We start from the raw sequence: 20446 nt of genomic DNA, 5'->3' as shown, positions 1-20446 counted from the left end.
TTCATATATTAATGTATAAGTTTTGTATTTGTATCTAGATTAATTAGCATACAAATAAATAATCTAACTATGGAAAAAAATATTATAATGCGTAATAGAGAGAATACTGGTGTTTGATATTTTGATTGGGTGGGAAAAGACTTTTCCGGTACGTAAAACCATCAAGTTTATAAACGTTTGATAAATTAAGTATTAGTGTGTGATTTTTCTATTTTTTTTAGAAAGACGTATCGTTTAGAAGTTTGGAGAAAGTGCTCGTAGAAAACGAAAGAGTTTTGTTGGGAACTACCCATTACTGATTGCAGCCTTAGAATAGGTTTTGATCTGAAACACGTGCCGTTGAAGGCAATGTACCTAAAATTTTAACCATTTCCTTCAAGATTTGTAAAATTTTTGTGTGTCAAAACCATTCAATGGAATGGCAATGATAAATAGTCTCAACGTTGTTCTCTACGTAAAGCGCGCATTAACTCTAGGGAAAAGCTAAAGCACGGTGTACTATGCCGCATAACGCATGGAACATGATGTCCATACGAACAATATCCGCACATATGCCATGCAAGCGGTGTGAGGCTGCATTTATTCTATGTGTTGTCTCTCGCATGCATAAGCATTTTCTCATTGGGTCAAGACTATTGTTGGCTGGGCTTATGAAAGTTAGCACGCTTCTATGGTCCTAGGTTAGCATTGCAGCGCATGAAGAACTTGTAGCCACGCATGCTGTGTTGGAAACATATGATGGGTTTTCCAATACTAACAACATCTCAACCTGTTACTTGGGTTAGATTTGTACATTCTTTTATCATTTTTTCAATTTATCCTTTTTGTTAAAATTAAAATATTTTAAGGTGTCATTATATTTTAGAGTATCTTCCTTATACCACTGAGTGTTGCCGAAACCATCTTGTTAGAAGATATGTCAACTAATACTACCTTAGTATCAGCTACTACCACCATAGTATCAGCTAGTATTGATGTAGTATCATATCTAATGTCGATGAGGTATCATCTTTTGTACCTTACAGGAACCATTTTATTTCAGAACGGAATATGATATGATGGCAGCCCCTAACTATATTGTATACAAATTTCAAAACACCAAAATACATAGATCAAACTTTAAGTATTCCTGCATAAAAACGGTAGTGCGTGAATTTGCCTTTTGCAAAACACAGAGCATCTCTAAGAGATTGCTGAAAATTGATTCCCAAAATTTATTGAGAGTTGTCCCAAAAATAATTATCCTCGTAAATTTTTACCAAATCCAACAATGCTCATATATTTAGAATTCTTAATTTAGTTAGTTTGCCCCGTAGGCATGACTCCTATAAATTTTTCCAACTCCAACGACACCTAGACGGAGACGGCACCCTTGGTGCTTGGGTGGAGTTGTTGAAGGACACCGAAGGCGGGCGACCAATGTAGGGGAAGGAGGCTAGGCGCGGGCGGCGGTAGCTGAGCGACAGGGGGAAAGAAGGCTAGGAGCAGGCGGAGGCGGTCGAACGTCGCTGGAAACGGAGGAAAAGCACGAGAAAGGAAAAAATATGCGTCGAGAAAGAACAAGGACGTGTGAAAGATGATTTTTTAATCTATTGGAGCAATTGGGAGTACCAAAAATACTTCCAAATCTGGCTCATTTTTGGGTCAGTATTAGCAGCAGCGTAAAATTGGAAGTATGTATTAGAGGCTATTGGAGATCAGTTTCTAGGATAATTTTCCAAAAGTAAGTTTTGGAAGACTAAGGCTGCGTTTGGATGCATGCCTTAGTTATCTTACCACCCTCTTTTTCCACGCGCACGCTTCCCAAACTGCTAAACGGTGTATTTTTTGTAAAACTTTTATATAGGAAAATTATTTTAAAAAATCACATTAATCTATTTTATATATTTTAAATAATTATTAATTAATTAATCGTATACTAATCTATTACTACGTTTTTCGCGCCGGATAACTAACCCACTCCACCCCACTCCCGAACATGGCCTAAATTAGCCATGATAGATATGGTCTTAGCCCTTGGGGAAACAGTGCAACCACTCTAGACTCCCAAATCTAGGATCCCCCAACCCCAGCATATAAAAGGCCTGCAGCCATAGACGGCCCAACAAGCAACAAGCAGTCCAAGTGACATCACTCTTCAGCTACTTACCATTAGTTTGTTGGGCATTCGGTCTATCTACCCTATTGTGCATAAACATGATTTACTATCATTATCCTCATGTGACACATCCAACGGTCTGAATCAATATATACTAGATCGGACGGCTGAGATCAGCAATGCCTCCCTCGCTCCCATCCCGAGTGCCCACTCCCTCCACTGCCTCCCATTTCCTAAACCCTAGCCGCCGCCAATCCATCCACGGTCGCCCTCCCTCCTAGGTCGCCCTCCCGCCACCGCCGCCCTACTGCCACGCCACTGCCGCCACTCCCTCCTCAGTCGCCCTCCCTCCGTCGCCCTCCTTCCTTAGTCGCCCTCCCTCCGTTGCCCTGCCTCCTCAGTCGCCCTCCTGCCGCCACTCCCTCCTCGGTCGCCCTCCCTCCATCGTCTTCGTCGCCTAGCTGATTCCTCTTTCCATTCGATTTGATTCGACTCCCGCGGTTTGCTCACGCCGCTGGCTAGTTGCTTGGGGCGCGGCCTGAACCCTAGGAGGTGGATTTGGTGCTAGGCGGGGACGACGGCAAGGAGTGCACCGACGGCGGCGAGTACCTCAATCGCCATGCCGTCTTCTCCTGCCTCACCTGCGAGCCCGCCGACGTCGAGGGTGTCTGCACCGCCTGCAGCCTCGCCTACCACGACGGCCATGAGGTGAGGTGTTCGATCTTTTGGGATCATCATACCGTGAAAGAAAACAAATTTGTAATGAACAATTAAATGCTCACTTGTTTTTCCTGAATCTACGTTAGCATGCTATTGATATGGATACTTTTTTTTATATATACTAAATTATTTACTTAGCTTTCTGGAGTCTCGACTTGGCGCTTGAATAATTAAGGACGACCCATTTACTCTACACAAAGCAGACAGAGCATTCACCTTGCTGCTTTTGAATAATTCATCTATAGTATACTCGAGATGAATGAATTCGTTTACCCATAAAAACCGAATTCTGTTATTTCAACGTTAAAAATATGTTTGGCTCATAAAAACATAAGTTTGATGTCTGGGTCAAATATATATATATACATCTACATGGTGTAGATCATTTTATACATCTACACAGGGTTCCCCTTACCGTTACCGCCGTGAAACCATAGTACCGCGCTCCCGTGGATCCCGTATGGTAACCGCAAAAACCGCAACGAATTTGAAAACAAAAAATTTGAATTCAAAACCGCACGGTTTTGCACGGTAACCGCGGTAAGTACTGCTGAAACAACGCATGAAAATGGTGGAAACAGTGGTTTCCCGCGCGGTTTTTGCAGCTAAAACCGCGGTTACCGCAAGGAAACCGTGGGTGTGATGTCAAATGAAAAAAATATTAAAAAATCTTGAAAAATAGATGAAAAATAGGAAAATATTTTGTGACTATATTTGCGAGTTGTGACATAGGAAAATAGGAAAATAGGACATGTTTTAGGGAAAACAAGAAGAAAATTTTCATATGAACTTTTCTAAATTTTTGATATTGCAACATACAATACACCGACATATGACTCATATCACCCATCACCAAATAATTCACACCAATAACAAGTAATAACTTCATTTTGATTACTGCGTCACAACTATAACTACTACGAATTATTACTAACGTGTACGTATAATTTTTCTCCATACATATTTTCCATATATCCATCGTTGTATATTTGTATTTCAACATTATGTACCCTACTGTCTAGTGTAAATTAATAATGACTTAACAACAAAATATTCTTAACCATCTTCCTATGAAATATTATTTGCAATAGGCTATTTTTTAATTTTTTCCCGAAATTCTTATTTATGATTTTTAGTTACGGGAAATAAATTTTTTCCATGAATTTCTTTGAAAAAACTACATTATATATCAACATATACAGCATATATTTTTTTATTAAATTTTCTTAAATTTTTTAAATTCTCCTCAAATTTAAACTCAGTTACCGCGGCTTACCGAAACCGTGCCTTCGCGGAGGGCGCTGTTACCGGCGCGGTAACCGCGGTTTCGGTAACCCTGCATCTACATGGCGCATCTCACAAAAAATATAATAATAAATAATTCTTTTAGACTTGTACTACTTGTGTTTATCAAGATTTAAATCATAGTGTACTACAAGACATTGTTATGTTATGGACAAATGCTGATCTAATTTCCTTATTAATGTGTAGAATCAACATTTTATTTTTATTATGAATTAAGGGACATTGCAGCGACAGTGAAGGGGAAAAATTTCTTTCTGGAAAGTGATATATAGGTACCTACTTTAAATCTTGATAACAGATGGAAAACTAATCTTGATTGTTCCAATGATTGTTTGTTATAGAGAAAAAGAAGACTTCTAAGTTTCTAATTGTTCCATCACTATAAATTGGTATGCTTGTATATAGATTATACGTTTGTAGTTATATGGACTCAAATCCTATAAAATTAACACAAGTTATAAAATTTTAAATCTATAAATCTTAGGAGAGTTTAGTCCCATAATTAATGGTATAATGCAGGAAGTGTGACCTTTCAATTTATTAGTTGATTATAGTTCAATTATGATGAAATCACAGCTGATGGTTTTAGAATAAAGCGAGGATTAGGAATAAAATGAAGAAAATAAGGCCTACGTGTAAATTTATTTATGATTTTGTTATTTAGTGTTCTTGTAGGAAGTTTTTTAAAAGAAATAAGTCATTGATGTGTACACTAGATTGTTCTTTAAAAATTGAGTAACATATGATCTAATAAATGCTAGAGCTTACAAAGCTACCGCTGCTGCTGTTGGAGCTTATAAACTTGCCCGACTCATAATTGCCCTTTGAAAACTAATCCTTGTCTTCTTCTTGCAATTGGTAGAATTAGATGTGGTCAAAATGTAGTTCAAGGTAATCCATCTAGAAGTGATAAGTAAGCTGTCTTTTTTTCAATGGTCCCATATAAATGCTCTACTGCAGGCAATGCTATCTGAATTATTTTAGGATTATATCACTTTTGTTTACTATTTAGATAGATGGAGGGATGGCATATATATATATATATATACACGTGGTGGCGCTACACAGCGCGTCACACAGATGATGCGTGCTACGAAATAACATAGCGTGTCACACATCGATCAACCAACCACCCTCCATGTGTCAGCCCACCCCCTCTCACCACCACCGCCCCCAATAAAGCTAGTGGAGTTAAAAAGATAACCAACAAATACGAGTGTTTAAGTTAAAAAATAACTTATATATGAATCTTTTCTACGATACATCGTGGAGTTAAATTTTAACTGATGATAACATAAAAGAAATGTGTGCATTTACTAGTTGAGGAGTTAAAAATTAACCAATAACCTCCACAGATTTTTAGTCCCATGAAAGTTTACGGAGTTAAAAATTAACTAATGACAACACGGAAGGAATATGTTCGTTTACTGGTTCATTTGTAGTCGTTCGATCTACAGATAAATTTTAACTATCATTCAAAATGTTTGCGTGAGATTGCTGCCTGGGAAAATGACCTAGTTATTGCGATGTTGTACTTATTGAGATAAAAAATAACTTACCGATGGTCATGACAAAAATACTTTCGTTCATGCTTAACATCTGTTTGGTCAAAAAAATAACTAAGACAAACTCTCATCGGCACCAAACTAACAATTACATGGCTCGGTACGTGATAAGTTAAAAATTAACTATTGTGTAAGATAATTATTTGTTAGCTATAGTCAACGATGATCAAAACCTTAGCAGCATGCTTGAGTTAAAAAATAACTCACTCAAATAAGCATGTCGTGTACCCAATCACGTTGTGCCATATCCAGTATGAGTTAAAAAATAACTGGCTTCGCAAGTAGCATGGTGTTGCATGTTGAGTCAAAAATTAACTTAAAAATGACTGTCCACATATTGAACAATGTGTTGGTTGTTTAGTTAAAAATTATCTCGCGTTCACTAGCTTGTATTCGTGCTTTAGTAAGTTAAAATTTGACTAAAAATAGTCAAAACTTAACTCACTCTATTCTGGGCACCCCGCAAGTAATTGAAATAGTTCAAATTTAACTTCATCTTGTATAAGTGGGGTGGTTGCTCTATTGGTGTGTGGTGTGGGGCCTGGGTTGGTTGGGGTGTGTCACGTGTTGTGTATTGAGGGTGGTTGGTTGATTGCTGCGTGATGCATAGGCTGAATTGATCATTCAAATGATATTTTCTTTATGTACTATATATAATTGAATTCCTCTACTAGGTGTTTTCTGTTTGTTGCCTAAATTGTTAGAGAAGAAATATGACAGAGTACGTTGTATTTTCTAGGCTGAATTGATCATTTAGATGGCACTCTCCAAAACTCTCTGTCACGCCCAGAAATTCCTCACACGAATTTCTGAACTTAATTGTGTATTAAATCCCTGTCCAGGACCAGCCAGGGAACACAAAAAGACAATGTTGATTACATAACCATCGTTCTTAGAAACAACTGAAAATTACACTTATTCTAGCGGAAATGCAGCGGAAAGAAAAACAAAGGGGATAGACTAGCTCCAGCGGGTACGGCTCCAGTCCATAGGCAACACTTCGACGGCGGAACAGCTCACTCCTGAGAGGCACCTCCATCGGACTCGACTTCTAGCTCTGGGGTGGGAAAGTTAAGCAAGGCTGAGTACAAACCACCGTACTCAACAAGTAACACGGACAAGGGGAAAAAATAAATGATGCATAAGGATTAACAAGGACAGGCTAGGGTTAGTTGCAGTAAAGCGGCAGTTTAAACAAATAACAGAGATTAAAAGAACAAAGGTAATTAAGTACAGTAAAGCATAAATAAAATAAGCAGTTGTAAAATACCACAACACTGTCCAACGTTACACCACGTTGCAACAGGCCCAACCACTACTCAACGTTACACCACGTTGCAGTAGTCCCGAGTGAAAACCAATTACTCAAGTTATTAAAGGTTCACTAATCACAGTGAAGCTGGGAGCTCGCCCGTAACCGTGGGCACGGCTATTCGAATAGTTTATACTCTGATCAGAGATGTACTACTGTACCCACAAGACACATCTCCACTACACTTGAACGTGCGCCGACATACCACCACGGCATACCGGAAAGGAGACCGTGATAGGACCCGTTACACAATCCTCCCTATTTAATCGTACCACACTTCAGGTTTCACCCCCTCCTTTACACCAAGTCGGGCAGTCCCCTCTTATGCCTTGGTAGATCCGGAAGCAGGAGAAGCTTTCGTTACACCACGATTGCCCGTCCATACTCCATCACGCCTACCCTTGCCTGGGTACGTCAAATAGTTCGAAGTCGTGCTTCAAATCCCACCTTACCCATTTCGGCATGTGGTTAGCACTTAATCACTTCTAGGGTTTCCCGTGAACCGGTCCTTAGTTGCCATGGGTGCGACTCTCAAAACCATGCACCCACAGCCCACCATTATCAATATTTTAGTTGACATTAACCCGAACCGGGTAATGAATCATTATCTCAGCTATTCAGAACTAAGCATGATTAAATATGATCCCATGAGCTATTTGTTCTAAGCATGGCTAAGCATTAACCTAGGCCTATCTCTAGTCAAGTTACCCCTGGTCCAGCAATGAATAAAGTTGAATAAACAACGGCATAATAATAAGGTTACCCGAAAATTAACATAAAGTAAATACTTTAATTAAAACAATGCATATTTAAAATAATAAAGCGGGGAATTTGCAATAATGGGTTCAATATGTTCAGGGATGAGTGTCACTTGCCTTGCTCTGACCCTTGGGGAACTTCGGCGACGATCTCGAAGTAAACCGGCTCTTCGGCGGGGTCCGAATCTAAGCGACAAAGCACAAAAATAAATAAAACAGGCACAAACTCTACTAAAACAGCAAAAGAAACTATTTTTAATGGATTCTTGATAATTTTATGAATTTAATAAAATTTGAACGGACCTAAACGGAGACTAGATGAATTACTTATGAATTTTAGAAGTTTTCTGGGTTTTTTAGCTAAACAGAAAAGTCCTAAATCAATTATTGCGCAATTAATGGGCCTGCTGACGTCAGCGAGGAGAGAGGAAGCTGACGGCTGACAGGTGGGAACCACCTGTCGGTGAGAGAGAGGGGAAGGGAGAGACTGACACGCGGGCCTGGGGAGGAGAGAGAGGAGGAGGGGCGCGGGGAACGGCTGACGGGTGGGGCCCACTCGTCAGCGAGAGGGGAACAGAGAGGAGGGGAGCAGAGCGCGGCTCGGGCGGACGGCGGCGGCCGGCGGGAGCTGCTGGTGACGTGGCGGCGGCGGCGCACGGCGACGGCGACGGCGCGACGACGACGACCGGCGTCCGACGACGGCGCGACGGCGACGACGGCCGAGGCGGCGACGCACGGGCGCACCCGGCAGAACAGCGGCGACAGCGACTGGCGAGCGGCGACTGGCGAGCGGCGAGCGCGGCACGCGCGGGCGCAAGCGACGGCGGCTAGACGTCGGCGACGCGAAGGCGACGACGACCATAGCGGCCGGCGACGAGGGCGAGCTTCGCACCCGTCCGGCGACGGCGTGCGACTCGGCGGCGGTCGGCCGGGAAGGGGGAGAGAGAGGGGAGGAGGATAGGGATGCTCACCGGCGGCGGCGAGAGCGCGGACGGGTCGGCGAGATCGAGGCGAAGGTGGCGACGCGGGTTGGAGCGGGAGATCGGCAGCGGCGGCGGAGATTGACAGGCGGCGGCGAGGGGGCCGAATGCGGCGGCGAGGTCGGAGGAGCTGCGACGCGTCCACCGGCGACGACGAGAGCCCGGGAAAGGTTGGTGACACCGAGGCGGAGGCGATGACGTCGCTAGGCGGCGACGACCGGCAACTGGCGGCGAGATTGCGCGGCGGCGGCGAACGGCGACAGCGCGGCAGCGACTCGAGCGACGACGGAAAGTGAGCGACGGCGCGCGGCGGCTCGGGATTTATAGGGTGGCGACACCGGCTAGGGCGGGCGGAGGTTGGAGACCGAGTCGGGGACGACGCGGTCTCGGCGGCGGCGGTTGCGGCGGCGGTGGTTGCGGCGGTGGCGCGGAGTCGGACTCAGCGCGGGGACGGCGCGGCGCGGGCTGGCGCGGAGGCGGCGAAACGGTCACTGACAGGTGGGCCCCACCTGTTAGTGGCGCGAGAGAGGAGGGAGGTGGCGCAGACTCGCGGCGCGGGCGCGGGGGCCCCACCTGTTAGTGGCGCGAGAGAGGAGGGAGGCGGCGCAGACTCGCGGCGCGGGCGCGGGCACGGGAGCTGGGCCGAACGGCGGCCTAGGCGGGGGCGCGCGCGGGCGGAGGGAAGCGGCCGGCGCGGCTGGGCCGGCCGAGCGGGAAGATGGGCCGGCTCGGCTGGGCCGGCCCGGGAAGGAAGAAAAAGGAAAAGAAAAGAGAAAAAGAAAAAGAAAAAGGAGGGAGGAAAATTGGACTTCGGCCCAATTTGAGAAGGAAGGGAAAAAAAGAGAGGAAAAAGGAGGGAAAAAGGAAAACCCCACTTTTGCCGAGTTTTAAATTAATTTGTTTGGCCAAATTTTATACTTCTGCAATTTGAATTTAAATCCAGTTAGTCGATTTGCGAGCCTCGATTTAATTGAATTAGGTTCTTTTAGAGGGATTCTTCCTGAGTTAATTAAGCCAATTGTTATTTACGGATTTCCTTTTACGGTTTAGGCTTAGGACGAAACCCCGGGCGTGACACTCTCCCATAACTTTAAATATCTATATATCTTACTTGAACTAAAGGCTAACATCAGTTTTGCATGGTTCTTTAATTATCAGTGGATTATTTTAGCAGCATTGGGTTGTTCCATGCATATAAATTTGCACATGTTAGCAGCACCAGAAATTTTCCCATAGCTTCTATGTCAAAGCTTTGTATTACCGACTTGTTTAATCTACTGTCAACAAGTAAAATTTATGTCCATTATAACATAACCTTGCGGTGCATATCCCAAAGTAATATTCTAGCTCAATTCTTCTGTGTTTGTGGGTGTTATATCATACATAGTTGGAACTCGGATTTTAATTTATTTGTTAAAACTATAAAGAACTGACCTAAATATCGTTATTAGTATTTGTGTCATTATTTTAAGAACATATGTAAATACCGATGTCTATAGATAGCAACAAATCTAAACAAGTGTATTTTCTATTAAGGTATATTTTCCTATTTAGTTATATATTACACTTGAGCATTAGTGAATTCCATGTAAGTTCCATATAGGTAATGATAAGTTGCTAAAGTTTGCATTTGAAGATAATCAAACTTTGTCACTGCAGTTCTTTTCATTTAGAAAGAAAAGGTTGATTGTGCTGAAATTTTATAATTTAAATTGATTCTACCCTCTCAGTCCATTTTACTAACAAACTGTTTAATATCATTTTCTTTTCAATATAGCGGTACAGTTGACAATAATTATTGTTGACTTCTTTGAGTCCTTGATTCTTTGCCAATGAGTTATAAGTCAAATAGCATGTCTTTTTATATGAATAAGTCTACATAACCCCCAACATTTTGCCATCTTATTACTTTACCCCCTCACCTAACAAACCAGTTATTTAACCCCTAGTCTATCTAATACCGTTTAGATTACCCCTCACGGTGGTTTTGCTACTTGTTTTGCCATGCTGGCAGATTCTTTTTTGAACATGATTTTTTGATGTCTTGTATATTGCACTAATTCGGGTGAACATGATTGCATATGAACTAATTTGGTATTGTGTATATTGCACTAATTTTTTGCTACTCTGTTTCATGAATGACCGTGAAGTATCCTATTTTTGTGTCATGTTTAAATGGATTTTCTCCACATTTATGTTTTTTTAGTACTACTAAAGTAGTGGACATATGACTTATTTCTTGCACAAGTATGCAATTCAAGTTTTAATGGTAATATTGATAAAGGAAAAAATTAGTTAAATGGTACCGATAGTTTTCAGTTTCCGATGATCTGGCAAAAAAACTTTCAGTTTTCTAATGCAAATGAAACTGTTAGCTTTCAGTTTTCTAGTCCATATAAAATCATGTTCAGCATGGCATAAAAAATAATGCAATATACAAACTACTCGAATTAGTCCATATGCAATCATGTTCACCCGAATTAGTGCAATATACAAGGCATCAAAAAATATGGTTAAAAAAAACATCTGGCAGCATGGCAAAACAAGAAGCAAAACCACCAAAACCATCGTGAGAGGTAATCTAAACGGTATTAGGTAGATTAGGGGGTTAAATAACTGGTTTGTTAGGTGAGAGGGCTAAGTAATCAGGTGGTAAAACGTTGGGGTTATGTAGACTTATTCCCTTTTTATAAGACTGTGCTACTCATGCATGGAATTTTATAATGAACTCAAATATAACGTGCTGCTCCTTTCCAACCTGTATATACTATGAGTTTTTCTCTCAATTTGGTATATGTGGTTTTGAAGCAGTCTTCGAAATAGCTAATGTACAGTTAATACTGTACTGCACGCTGCTATTAAGAAGAAAATCCATTCAGAACATTGCCTCATTCTGTAAGATGTAATGCAAGACAAACATTGTCAAATTTCTGTTATGCTATAATTATTTTCCTTTTTTACTTGGGTTTGATCATTCCATTACACCGCCCAGACTTTTGCATGATTTTGTCATAATATTCAAGTAATATCTATATTTTCTTCTTAGCATCTCAAACTTTGGAGCGTCTCACAATATTTTTTAATTTCCTTGACTTAAACTACTATATTTGTTTTGCTATCCTTAAGTATAGGACTTATAATTAACACAAGTTAGAAATTACTATAAACCTATAGATTTATACCTCTTACGTATTGAATTATATATCTAGGAAACTTAAAACATCTTTAATTTTATTTTTCTTACACTGAATTTCATCTAAAGTTATACATATAAGAAATGAACTCCATCATTTGTATAATAAAACAGTTCCTTAGAAGCATCGGTTCTCATTGCATTCTAATTTTTTTTGTTTGGAATAGCTAGTGGAGGAGAAAATGAGACAGAGTTGTTTTAGTACATCAATTCCCAAACCTTTTTTTCTTTGGTCACCAGATTTATAATTTATTCTTGTACGATTGGGAACAGACCGTTTCTAAGTGTCGTTGCCACTGCTTGTCGATGCGTCGCCTGTGTTGCATGTCGCTGACCTGTTGTTCACATTTTCTTCCACCTAACAATTTTTGCCTTGCTTTTCCGCACTTAACCCAGACAAGTGAATATAATGCAAGCTCTAGAAGAAGTCTATAGTCTGCCACATTTCACACTTATTTAGGTGGTGATGGCAAATTTTTTTTCTTGATGTCACCTACTTTGTCTGCCTGCTACCGTATGTGTGCATGAGGCCAGTCTGTTAGGTTAATAGCTGTTGAAGTTGTTTGATTAATTAATCAACTAATAAAGCTACTCAATGTGCTGAAATGCCACAACAATTGTTGTGTCTCCAGAATCAAAAATAAATAGATGCTCTGAATTATTCTAATTTGATCAGCACCTTATATTAACGTAATTTTATAATTCTCATCAATACCATGTAATTTTCAAGATAATAACCTAATTTAGAAATTCTCCCATGGGGTACTATATCAATTAAATATATAGATGTTGTGATTATAAAAACTTAATTTATAAATACATACTTTTACCAATTTACTAGCATCAGGAAGGCTTGATAATATCCAAAAATTATAATTTTAGAAACTCTACCATGGGCTATCTCTACGATGGTTTGATAATATCAAAAAAATCTTATTTTAATGTGTTGGCGATATAATAATTGTAATTTCATTTTTTTCTTATGTAAATCTTAATTATATCTTATTTATATATGCTAGCTTGTCAAAAGACATATCGAATTTTCACTTCTTTGATTTGTCTTATAAAATATTCCATAGCGTTAGCACGTACATATAAAAAGTAGAAAAGTGTTTTACTATGCATGCCCATTTTTCTGTTTTTTAATTCAGCGAAAAGTTACAAGCCTGTGTTACGATGGAGTTAAAAGTGGGTGATAATTTGGCTCTCATATCACTGAATTTCTTTATCATATATACTTCCAAATATCTAATTATAATGTTGCACACAGAGAGGGAAAGCTTTGTAGAACGCAATGAGGGGATGGGGGTGCTTTACGACCAAACTCTTACACTAGCTGTATTGCCTTCTTTAATGAAAAGTGAACAGAATGCAACTCGCTACCAATTTTGTTCATTGCTTCTGACTACCAAGAAAAAATAGATTTGTTGTTCTGAATTGCCTACTAACAACACAAATATACCAGATTGTTAGTAGAAGCATGTGACAAGAAAATCCTGTAGTATGTAATGCAAAAAGCCCTACTTGTTGTGTTAATGCTGAAGCAGTTTGCGTTCCAATTTCAATGGTTTGCATCAAACCTACAAGGATACACAATTTGATCTCATTTGGATAAGAATGATACCGTAAATTTTGTAATCTTTTGTGATAAATTTCTTAAAACATGCATTGATACTTCTCGATTTGTAGGAATGACAAGATTGATTTATACACTGCACATGCACAATTATTTTAATATTGTTGTAACATTAACATTGTTTATGCATGCCATAATTCTATAGGCACAAGAACAAATGCTAACCCCACAATCTATATGTTAGGTATGGATGCAAAGAACCAACCTTACTACGAGCGTATAGTATTTGGGGAGATAACAAACCAAATAAATGTACCGCGAACAACTCATCCAACACCTAATGAGGTGCAACATAAGAGGGAACAAGCTAGTAGAAGACAACGTGAATGTCCTGCTAGGAAGAAGGCAATAACAAATAATCCATATCATGGTATATTATAACAATTGTTTTCTACATATAAATTGGTGTCATATAGACATGTATATGCCATTGGGAACATAATTTTGATTTCAGAGGCTACACAGTGCATATACAGTACAAACACACTGTCCACACCAATGCAAATGACTTCTTTTTCTACAAAAAGTGAAAATGACAACGTCAGTTAATCAAAAATGCCCAAGGATGATAGAGAAGAAAAGAAAAGAAGGATGAACAAATTGACATTGACAGTACTGTAATATCAAGCGCACTAATGTACTCGACAAATGATTCTCTTTCTCACTTGATAGGTGACAATGCCCATCAGATTGTAATGTCCGAGCAACGGAGGGAAGAAAGGAACAGAAAGCAGCATGAATACCGTGCAAAGAAGAGAGCTGAAGTAAACAATGTTGATGGAAATACAATGTCGGATACCTCAATGCAACCGACAACAATTTCAGTTCTTTGCTAAGTGAAAGCGATAATGTTCGCCAATCTCAAAAGTCCGAGGAACAAAGAGAAGATAGAAACAGAAAGCAACGTATATATCGTGCAAGGAAGAAGGCATAGTCAAACAAAGTTAATACAGAGGATAGTACACCGGCCTCATATATTATTGTTAAGTTTAGTGCCATGAGCAAAATCTAATCTTAGTAAATCAATCTAATTTTTCCTTTGGTGTAGGTACTTCCTCTACCATTGGTCAAGGGTCAGTATATGGAACAACATGTTCTACCACAATACAGGCCAAGAGCATAGCCGACAAAGAAAATATTGATCCAGATGATCCAACAGATTGGCTTTATAGAAATGATAATTACAGACGACGATGCAATAAGAGGAAGGCAACAACCACTAAAGAGCATGGAGAATCCACGGTCCGAGGTGAACACATTATCTAAAATTTAAACCATTTATATATGTTTCAAGAGTTTCATGATATTATTTACAATCTAATATAATGTTATGAATTGCAATTTTATTATCCGAAGATGGAATTACACAGGAGGATGCTCTATATTCCAATTATATTGAATTTGATAGTGAATTATCTAAGCATACGTTGCCTGAATGTACCACTAAAGGTCAGTTTTATGAGATAGCCTAGTAGTATATAATATTATTGTATGAGTTAAATGATTTTTTTTATCTTATATAGATCATGTTGATGCATTGATTTTTTTTTCATATTTAGTAGAAGAGGGACTGACTCAAGAGAAAACTACACAAGTGAGAACCATTCATCCGGATATTCCAGATTCCACTTACATTGAATTCGATGCTAGCCTTTTTGAGCCCCCGCTATCAAATTTTGAAGCTAAAGGTGAGTTTGATAACTAATTTTAAATTCATATGTTATTAACTTAAACCAAAACGTATATGATCTCATGAATATAGTGACTGTAATAGATCAAGCTGGTGTTCTCACATAGTCACATGGACTGCTTTACGTTGCACTTTTGAGAGGAGTGTCAAGGGAAACAATAAGGATTTTGGCCAAGCCAAAGAAAGAAATAGACTCCACTGGAAAGAGCACAAAGAATATTGTATATAAAGACGTTCTTGACTGGTAGTTAATGAGGATGATTTTTAATTATTTATATGCGAAGCGGAATATGAAGTCCACTGAATCCTCAAGAGTTTAAATTTATAATGCAAAAAATATTTCTTTACCAATTTAGAACTAACCACTATCATTTGCTTTTTTCAGAACAAGTCCAAGCCGACGGTGGGTACTGTGTGATGACCATTGACATATCGAGAGACGGTGCAAGTACATTAGTTATGACATACCTACTTCTGGCACATCATGACATATATTGTTTGGTAGCAAATAAGACTATAGCTTTCATATTTATCATTATCACGCGTGGACAATTCTTTGTATTACTCTTGGTAATAATCACTCGTATACTGCTTTGCGAGTTATTCATGCTAAATTATATTTCATAATTTATTTAATATTTAAAAATGATATCTTAAACTCTATTATTTTATAATGTATTATCGAACCTATGGCACCGTAGCGTTAGCATGGACACATTATTAATTTGGTTAATTTGTTGGTTAATTTGGTTAGGTCTTTTGGTCATCAAGAAAAAAATGTTATCTAAAACTAAAGATCAGAATTATTTTGCCAAAAAAACTTAAGATCGAACAATTCTGCTTTGGTTAATTCGTTTCAGTCTTTGGTCATGACTGAAATTTGTGACAGATTGTGTAGGTAAAAGTTCAGCCAAATTAAAAAATTGTTTTCTGGTATGTTTCGTATTTTATAACATTTTATATAAATTAAATAGTGTAAAATAATAAAAAAATATACAGCATAACAATTTACCAAGATAACATTGATTATAGTTGCTTTTACTTCCAATTTATGCTCGAAATCACCAAAAATAAAATATTTATGATATTTTTCTAATTTGGTGAATAAGGCCATTTCAGTGAATCAAGGATGGTAACTGAATTGATCAAATTAATTTCAATTAGCTACTCCCTCCGTCTCATAATGTAAGACTTTCTAGCCTTGTCTAGATTCATATGGATGCTAATGATTATTAGACATATATATAAATTAGATACATTCATCAATTGATGAATTTAGGTAAGGTTAGAAAGTCTTATAATATAAAACGTAGGTAGTAGTAAAAACTGCGTGACTCAGTAAGATTGCCAGCATTTCCGACGTGACCTGGCACCCACCTCGCTACCGTCTCACCTTTGTATTTATCTTTAATATATACTCCCTCCATCTTATAAAGTATTTATAAGATGTTTGACTTTTTTTTAATGTTTGACCATTCGTCTTATTTAAAAAATTATAAAATATCATTTATTTTGCTTGACTTACTTCATTATCAAAAGAACTTCAAACATGACTTGTTATTTTTTATATTTATACTAAATTTTTGAATAAGGCAAATGGTCAAACGTTGCAAAAAAATCAAACATCTTACATTATGAAACGAAGGTAGTATATCTATATCTATACTATTATAAAAAGAAATAAGGATTCTACCATGATTTTCGTCCATCATGGGCCGTCGGGCTGCTTCGCCAGGCCTCCACGGGCCGCCTGCTTCCTTCCTGGGCCGAGCCTCCCGAAATGGGCCGTTTGCGCAGGCGCCCCTTCGTCTTCATGTCCAATGCTTCCAGAACCGATCACCTCTCCGATCTGCGATCCGGACCTGATCGATCGATCCAAATCAAAACCGCAGGTAACGACTCGGCGCCACCACGAGCGGCCAGCCATGGACGTCCTGAAGCGCGAGCTGCAGAGGATGCGCCAGCGCCTCGAATCCGACTTGGGCGGCCAACGGCCGGCCGCAAGCTCCTCCGACGTGCCGAGATCGAGCGGATCTGAGAAGCCTAGCGCCAGCTCCTCCTGCAGAAGCAGCTATGTTCCCACCGCGCCGCGTCGCCCTCCGCTCTAGGGGCAGCTTCCGTTGGCGTCGCGGCCGACGTGTCACGGGCGGAGAACCGGGGTGACGAGGAGAAGGACGCGCTCTACGGCTGATGCGCCAGCCGGCCACGCTCTTCGGTGAGGACGACGCCGTGTGCCTCCACCGTGCTCGAGGGCGACGTCGACGCAGCGGAGATCGGGGAGGGGCAGACCAACGACTTTCTCCATGATATCCAAGCGCTGTGGGCGAAGGGCGTCGGTAGTGAAGCCCAAGGCTAGCGCCACACGCACTGTGAAGGGAAGAGCGGAGGTGAGGTGAGCCAGGTGAGGGAGGTACCGTTCGATCGAGGAGCTCTGTGAGGAGGACAAGATCATGGCCTTCTTCAAGTAGAGCCAGGAGATGGACGAGATGCCCGATCGAGGCGGACGGCGAAAGGGAAGGCAACGGTGGGCAGTGGCCACTTGCAAGCAGTGTGAGTGCTACCCTGAGCCGCTGTGCAATAGCATTCATGTACAAACATTTCCTTGGTTTGTTTCAGAACAAAATTGTGTGACTGTGGGTGCAGTAATTGAATTGGTTGAACCATGCATTGAACGACTCTTATGCTTTCGAAACCCCAATTTTGATGTAAGTTTTTAGGATCGATGTCCTTAAAGAAGCATATATGTAGCGCAGATGTCTGACAACATTAGAATTTAGTGGATAAAAACATGTTAGGAACTTGGGATTCTTCACTAAGGAAGGGGAAATGCAGTCCTTGCAGGGCACATGATATACGGGGTATATAATAGTGAAGAAACCAATAGGTTGTGTGAACTTCCAGTTGAAAATGCACTTCATAAGACATGCAACAGTTTTGATGAACGGGCTTAAAAAACAGTTTTGATGAACTCCAAACTGCCTTTGTACATTTGTATTGTGGCATATTGTAGATGCACAATTTATGGGGTTGTGTCATCTAGATTCTCAAACTCTCAAAATGCATATGTGGATCGTATAATTTGTTAAAGTGTGTTATTCCAATACTAAATTGTCACAGCCCCTCCATGATCCACATGGAGATGATGTGGCATGCCACATGGACACTAAAAAATAGACTCACTTAAAAATTTTACTTTTCCTTATTTTCTTTTCCTTTTGTTCTGCTTGTTCTTCTCTTTTTCCCCCTTTTGTCTCCTCCTTGTATTGCAGGACATGTCAGCTTCTGTATGGCATACCATGTTGTTAACACCAAAATTTGGTAAATTTTCGTATTGGATTCGGATAAGGAAAGGTGCAATCGCCGATAGAAATTTTATCTGGAAGAGTTCGAATCCGACAGGGAATCGTGAAGACCAAGGCTTGGCGGTGTAAATTTATCTATTAATTAGAGTTAGTTATGATTTGTTTTCTCTATAAGAGATTAGAATCCGATTAGGACTTGTATGTGTTTTATCTACTAGGAGTTAGAGATAAAGTCCACATAGGACTAGTTTGTTATTTCTTTTTATCTATTAGGAGTCGTATGTCGTGTCCAACACGGCCTAGCCTCAACCCGAGGGTATAAATATGTATGCCCGGGGTCATTGTTTTTCATCTACACATCAATTAGATCAAGTTCTTTCGGCGCATAGCCACCCTCTTGTCCGAGATTCTCAACTTCGGCGGAACTTGGCACCTGACGCGGGGCTGCATCGCTTCGATCTCCAACAGAGGGGTAAGTCCATCGTTTCGCCGGGCCACAGTAATCGTTCGGCTAGATTAGAACTGTCTCGGTTCAGTCTGATCTTCTAATCTAGTTGCGCGATTACTAGTTACCGTATCAGTTTCAACTTAGATCACTTTTGTATTTTGAGCTGATCTGGTCGACCACTTTGGGCGATCTATGTTGGTTTGATATTCACTATTTGACATATTCAATCTAGTACTGTCTCGGTTAGGTCCGATCTAGTAGATTGCATTTATCAGATGATTTATATCAGATCAATATATTTTGTTCATTGTTTTATCGGAGTACCAGCTGATAGGTTACCAGTCATCGGCTCATTAGCTTGATAGCAATCTAGATCTGTTTAGTATCTATCCTGACATTGCTAGGTTTAATCTTGAACTGTCTCGGTTGGGTCTGATCTTCTATAATTATTTTTAGCAATCTGGGCTAGGTATTTTATAGATCTTGGTTGTTTGTCTGTCGTCTATAGCCGATGATTTTTGCCGATCTACATGTTTATCATATTTATATCAATAGAGTAGCCGACTGCTTTGTTGTATTATTTCTATACCAATCGGCTTGATTTAGTTAGATCGGCAGTTATTTATGTTGCATCGGCTTATGAGGATTATATGCAAATTGGTTTTAGCCGATCGTAGCAAATGATTCATTATTTACTCTAAGTAAGTCATCAGTTTATTTATTAGCCTTATCGATCTTCCTGTTTCCTATAATCATATCGTGCTCGACTGCATACTCTCTTGGTTAAGTCCAATCTCTGTATGTCTAGTTCAACCTGGTTATAGGGGCTTGTTCAATCGACTAAGATTAATAATTGACTTGGTAGGTTATGTTGGTCTAATATTTATTTCAAGTTTATTTCGATCCAGTTTCTAGCCGATCCAAGCTTTTTATAACCGATCGTTCATTCTATCGGCTAATTGTTACAGTATCAACATCCGATCGGCCGGATCCTTAGTTACCTATCGGCTCGATAGCCGATTGGATTGTTTTACAGTTTATCTTGTCAGTTGCAGGATCAAACTGACTGGCACGCCCGCGCATCATTCTAAGAATTTAGGTCCTGCACTGGAGCTGTCTAAGATTGACTCCCAGGCCTACGTGTGTGACCGTTGATTGTTATTTTCAGCGTCAACACATGTCAATGCCGTGTAGGATCCCAAAGGAACCGTGACTTTGAGGCTGAAATTGCATACTCTGATAAGATCCAGATGTGTATTTTGAGAATATAGGAATTTAGATGACACACCCTTGCAAATTTGTAAGGACCGTCTATGCATTTGTGTATTTCACTCATATTGCAAGATTCCTTCCTTTCCAAGAACACCAAAGTTACATTGTCTACTTCCTCCGTCGTAAAATAAACCAATTTTTCACTTTTTACCTATAATGTTTGAATC

This window comes from Oryza brachyantha, chromosome 5 (genome assembly GCF_000231095.2).
Source record: "Oryza brachyantha chromosome 5, ObraRS2, whole genome shotgun sequence".
Taxonomy (NCBI): domain Eukaryota; kingdom Viridiplantae; phylum Streptophyta; class Magnoliopsida; order Poales; family Poaceae; genus Oryza; species Oryza brachyantha.
This window is presented reverse-complemented; position numbering follows the sequence as displayed.